The 6000-nt window shown below is 44.0% G+C and overlaps 1 protein-coding gene across 2 annotated transcripts in view; it reads right to left on the bottom strand.

Moving 5' to 3' along the window:
• Nucleotides 1-6000, bottom strand: part of LOC116843329 — a 257646-nt gene that overhangs the window by 131342 nt on the left and 120304 nt on the right. The window lies entirely within an intron of this gene.

Genomic DNA, 6000 nt, shown 5'->3' with positions numbered 1-6000 from the left:
CCCCCCCCGTCAAACTGTCGCGAATAGTTTCTCTATGTTTAAAGATACACGACAAGCATTGACTCCTTCGTTACCGGTTGATCGCGTTGTCACACACAGACGGACAAGCGGCTTACCGAGTCACGAGATTCGTCACTGGGATGTGCTGTTTCGCCCGACATCGACAGCGGTAGCGAGCGGCAGCAACGGCAGCAGCGGGCTCGTCGAGTCGGCTCGAAAGCAGGCACAGGTATTTGCCTTCGGGCGTGCTGCTACAGCAGCGGCGGCTCGCTCGCTCGCTCGCTCTCTCGCGAACACACACTGGAGTCTCCACTCTGCGTGCTCCGTTTCAGCGTCGCGCTTCCTCGCGCCGATTCCGGCCGGACGATCCCGCCTGCGCGTGCGCGCTTGTGTGTGCGTGGTGTTACGACGTGTGATGGCCGCTTTTCTCTCTCTCTTTCTCTCTCTCTCTGGCTCTGTGTGTGCCGTTAGAGCGCGGAGGAGTCACGCGAGATTCCCGGACGACGACGCGACAAGCCGTCGCGCTCGCTCACACGACGTCGTCGGACACACGATGAGTGAAGCCGCGACAACACACGGGACGCACCGCACCGGGACGAGCGACGAGCACCGAGCGCTAACTACGTGCGGAATTGAACTGGCCCGCGGACTCCGCCGACTGCCGACCGGTTGGCCTCGCTCGCGCGGAAGCGCACGAGCGCCGGCGGAGACGCACGATGCCGGCCGGAGTTGCACGACGCGGCACGAGCGGCCGAGCGAGCGCGATTGCAGCGGTTACCATGGCGATTGGGATTGACTCTCCCTCCCGGGCCTTCGACGCACCGTTCTGTTCGTGTGTATGCACGTAAGCTCGTTCGTTCGTCTTCTCGCGAAAGGGACCCCTCGCGGTCGTCCTCTCGGTGCGTGGATGCATACGACGCGGCCACGCACGCACGCACGCACGCACGCATGCACGCGAGCGCACGTGCCGCAGCGGAACATCAGCGCGGTAGTGTGCGAGGCTTTCTTTGCGAAAGGCGGAAAATCCGAATATCGGAAGTGGAGGGAGAATGAGACAGAGAGAGAGGGAGAGAGGCAGCTGGTCGCTTTTTAGTCTATAATGACTATTTCGGGACACAACAGAGTCTGACGCATCGTAGGCATAAAGGTAGTGCCATACGATGTACGATTTCATGCCTTTTAACACCATTCTAACCGACATGCCGTAGGCAGCTTAGTTTGTTAAAAAGATGGACCTTTCAATTCACAACAGCGCTTATTCATGCGGTGAACTAAATTGCTTAAAAGCATGCCGATCAGTATGCATGTAGTATCGGGTGGCATTAGTCAATTGAAAATTTTCTTGACTAAAATAATAACTAAAATCAATCATCAAAATTAATGAAATCGTCATAGATAAAAAAAGTCACCAATCGTAATATACACGAAATCACGAATAATTTTTTCTATTAATACAATTAATTATTAATAAAATTTTAATCAGGTGATCGATTATACACTGATTAATAATTATTTTCGTCAATCGATTAAATTATTTGTGATTACACTATAACGACTGATTAATTTTGATAATTTTCTTTGTCAAAGAAGATTTTAATTGATCAATGCAAAACACTGTATACGTATCAGAAGATCATGAAATTGTGTGAAACATGATTTTAATTTAATATTGGACATAGCAAATAAAACTTTTTCTCCCAAAAAAAACATTTGTCGATTGAGCTTCTCAGAAGCAAAACTAATCAACTTCGTTTACTGTAATTTTTTAATTCTGAGAAACTTGGAAGCACTAATCACGTGTTGTGACACGCCAAACTTAATTGAATTAAAACGTACATTAACTAATTTATAAATTAACTAAATTTACAAAAAATAAAATTGATAAGTTTTTTGGAAGTTTGATGCCAAAATGCTCGCGTTATCGACAAACTGAAGCAGATCCCAGAAATAACACTGAAATTGTATAAATCTGCAGTGTTTGCTGTAAAAATCAACACGCACATTGCATATTATATAATAGATATTATTTTATTAAAACCACGCTCTCGCATGGCTCGGAGCGCACAAGTAGGTGCGATCATTGAAACGTGCCCTGTCGTAACGGTCACGGTCATGATAAAAGTGCTCGATATCAACTGCGGAATGAATTCCGGTTTCTAGGCGTCGGCCAATTAATAGTACGGTTACTGGTTTGGTCGCTTCACGGCAATAAACTCGCATACACGTCGAAGAAGGTAAATGAGGGTTAGTCGCGCGGAACTCGAGATAATTGCTAATAATACGATTTTCCGAGTTATCAAGTCACTTACGCTAACTCAAAGTGTACCGGTAAAAGGCAGCAAACTCGAAGCACACACGAGACATAAAAAATATTTTAGTGGAATTTAATTTTTTTAATTTAATAAAATTTGATTATTTTTAAATTTTGGGCATGTAGATATTCGAATAGAATCTCTGAGTTTGAATATATATTGCCCGGATATAGAATTTACCCGGACTGCATTGATAGCACACCCTCGAAATCTTCCTCGAGAAAATCTGCGCGTAAAAGGTCGCGAACGTTTCGTCAACGCGCGGCGGAACAATCTCTCGCGGCGCACCGCCGCGGCTTCCCACTCAAGGCTTTCCCAAGTAATTAACGATCATCGATCCACGCGCCAATTCGCCCTTTCATCCTCAAGGACATCGGAGGAGCAGGGCGCGCGAGGAGGAGGTGGAGGCTGCGGTGGTTGCGCGGCGGCATTTCTTATTACACGAACGATATCATTAGAGTGGGAACTCGTCAAAACTTCAATTATTCCCGCGACTATATATGGCGAAACGAGGGGCTTGATTAATCGTGCCGGGATATCGCGGGAGCCCCGTGTCGTAATTATTAAGCGAACACGTAATTAGCGCGAATCACCTGATACCCCATAGTATCCCCGTCGCCTCCTTCTTTTCGCCGGAGACAGCGCTTATGAGAAACTGAATTACGCGCGGATCTCGGCGGAAGAATGTTCGCGGGACTAGCTGGTGCGCCGTCGCCGCGATTTCACGTCTCCGTCGCTTGTTCAAACATATTTTTCGCCTCGCATCCTTCATCCTTTGCATTCCCGTGCCTCTCGTGTCGGCGAGAGACTGGCACCCCCCCCTTCTTCTTCTTCTTCTTCCACTTCTTGATTACGATTAAGATAGCCGGACACGAGAAGCTTTATCTAATTACGGAACCCGCGGTGTCTCGTACGACAAGCATTACGTGCCAGGCTACGTCTGTTCTCATCATTGACGCGCGCGCGAGAAATAATACCGGTTACGACGTGCAGTCCTTTCTGCGCGCGTCTAAAATCGCTTTGTCGCCTGGTGAGTCATACCAGCGGGACGTTCTATGCGCGAAGGATGCGTACGCGTGCGGCGATCCTGCCGCTATTGTGCGCGGCGAATGAATCGCGCGAGCGCGTAATTACTCGAGATGATCGGTAATATTCCGACGTACGTGTGATTCGTATTAGCGAGCTATCGAAGAATGTAGTCACGAGGAACTCTGGGGGTCGTCTGTAATAGCATATGTATGCTCTGGCGATTTAACTCTGAGTATCCTCAAATTATCCGGATCTAAGTATTCTTAAATTACCCGGATATTCGCGGACATCCCCAAATATCCTTTAGTTAGTGAATGAGAATCAAACGAAAAGTTCGTTGACGAGAAGTAATATCTCTTACCGCGATCGAAAACATTCGAGTGTATGAAGTTGGCACCCCACTTTTTGAAATTTATAATTTTGAAAGTTGTTCCAGATTGTTCTGACTTTGTACCACATTGTTCCAAAGTGATATTGCTTCATTCGAAACGGTTTTCGAATAAAACAAAAAAAAAAATGATTTTTTGAGCTGGCACCCCACTTTTCGAAAATCGAACATTCTGATCTTAGTTTGCCTTCTAATACTTTTTCGTCTTTAGTATCCTCTAGCAAACTAAAATTTGTGTACAGAGAAATGAATATTACCACGTTTTTCTCATAAAAGATTGAAGGGAATAAGTGCGAATTAATAATATAATATAATACTCGTGTAGCATTCGCCAATTACGTGGTTCACGCGAAAAACTTGTCGAGAAATATTCTCGAGGGACACGATCAAACAGAAAAAATAACAAATAAATAAATGCACTTGTCTCGATGTGAATCCCTCTCGGGCCCCTTTCTGCAAACTAGCACGTCGTTGCCTTCTTCGCGGCGGGACGCGCTTTCTCCGTCGCGAGACTTAAATTTCAAGCCCGCGACAGGTGCGAGGGTCGAATAAATTCTACCTATCGCGAAATCGCGTCACTCACACATTCTGGCCATATTTTTCCACGCGTTTCCCGCGACTTCAGGATCGCGATTCGCGATTACGACGAACTTGCCGCGACGGTCATATCTCGCGCAAAATAGCGATCTAACAGAGAATAAATAGCGACGGAGAAATCATCCCTGATCGCCGGTCGCGCCGTTACGATTATTGTCGATCAACGGTCCTTTCGGAAATCTCGCGGGTCGCCAGGAATCACGGACGACCAACTTGGAGACTCTCCGAGAGTCGCGCGAACGTAGAGACGATCCTGCGATAAATAACGAGTTATCGCGACGCGATCACGACGTCGACGGCGGTTTGCGCGATGCCTTTTTAATTTCCTTGGCGTGACACAATTTACACCTGCTCTTGGATATGTATCGCGTCGAGAGACGCCGCGAAGAGACGCGCCTGGCGAGATATCGCGCGGAAAACGATGAATCTTCTTGCGTACGGTCGCTCGTAAAGCGCCGGTATTTATTTGAGGAAATATTCGCGCGGTATGCCGCGGCCGAGTGTTACGTCTCACGCGAATTATTGTTATGAGATCACTTTCGTTCTTCCGTTTGCTCTTTGCAGTGAGCGAGCGCTGCACAGAAAAAGAAAAAAAAAAACAAATGGTGGGCTCTGATTATACCAACCAGATACAATATATAATAAAATAAGAAACAACTAATGTTACTTCTTATTAACTATGTTATTGCTGCAAGGACAGTGCTATTGTCGAGTTATAGTAACGATAGCTAATTACTCGTAACCAGAGTATGTCCATGATAAATGTCACCCTGACCGATTTCTAGCTTACAATCAGATCTCGCATAACTACATTGATATATACTGATGGACAACAATTTGCTCCACATCTGATCCAATGGATCACGTCCAAAAGATGCTTACCCTGTTTTACGTAAAGGAATCATCACGAAAAGCTCGTATCAGACTAGTATTAAAGATAAACGATTGCGAATTAGAAATCAGATTTTGATGAAAAGTAATATCAATTTTTACTTATGTTATGCCGGTTGACTAATTTTCTATAGCTTCATACAATCTTTACGTGAGTATTGTTTTAGTCAGAACAGGTTTGAACAAGATAGATATCTTTTGGACTTGCTCTTCAAGTGTGAGACGAATCGTTGTCTAAAAGTTCAGTTGATGTGCCAAAGTAACTGACAAGTAAATCTAACCAAAAGTTGCACTCCGATTTCTTTCTAATTTGACACAAATGTAGAAGTACAAAAAATATTTAGGTCATATTTTTTATTTTGAGTTTCACAGTCAGTTTATAGCTTTTTAATGTTCTTACTCATATCATCAAGTGTAAAAATTCATAAGAAATAAAATTGAATACAAGGCGTTTTTGGTTTGCTGATTATGAATATGAAATTAAATGTGTAAAATTATTTGTATAAATAATAAAATATTTAAACAAAACATGTAAAAAGTTGAAAAAAATTATTTATATAAATAACTTCTCGATTTGACCAAGGTTCAAACTATTTTTGACTAATTTAGCACAGATTTAAAATATTTCGGTTGAAATCTCGGCTAAAGAAATTTAGAATGATTAGTGTCTCAGCTATGCCGATTTTGTTAAAATTATTTAATTATCTTGTATTCAATTTTATTTCTTATGCATTTTTGTTGTATTTGTTGGTGATAAGAGTAAGAATGATTAAAAAGCTATAA

This window comes from Odontomachus brunneus, unplaced genomic scaffold (assembly GCF_010583005.1).
Source record: "Odontomachus brunneus isolate Ranch 3 - 2012 unplaced genomic scaffold, Obru_v1 Obru_scaffold_031, whole genome shotgun sequence".
Lineage (NCBI taxonomy): Eukaryota > Metazoa > Arthropoda > Insecta > Hymenoptera > Formicidae > Odontomachus > Odontomachus brunneus.
This window is presented reverse-complemented; position numbering and strand designations above follow the sequence as displayed.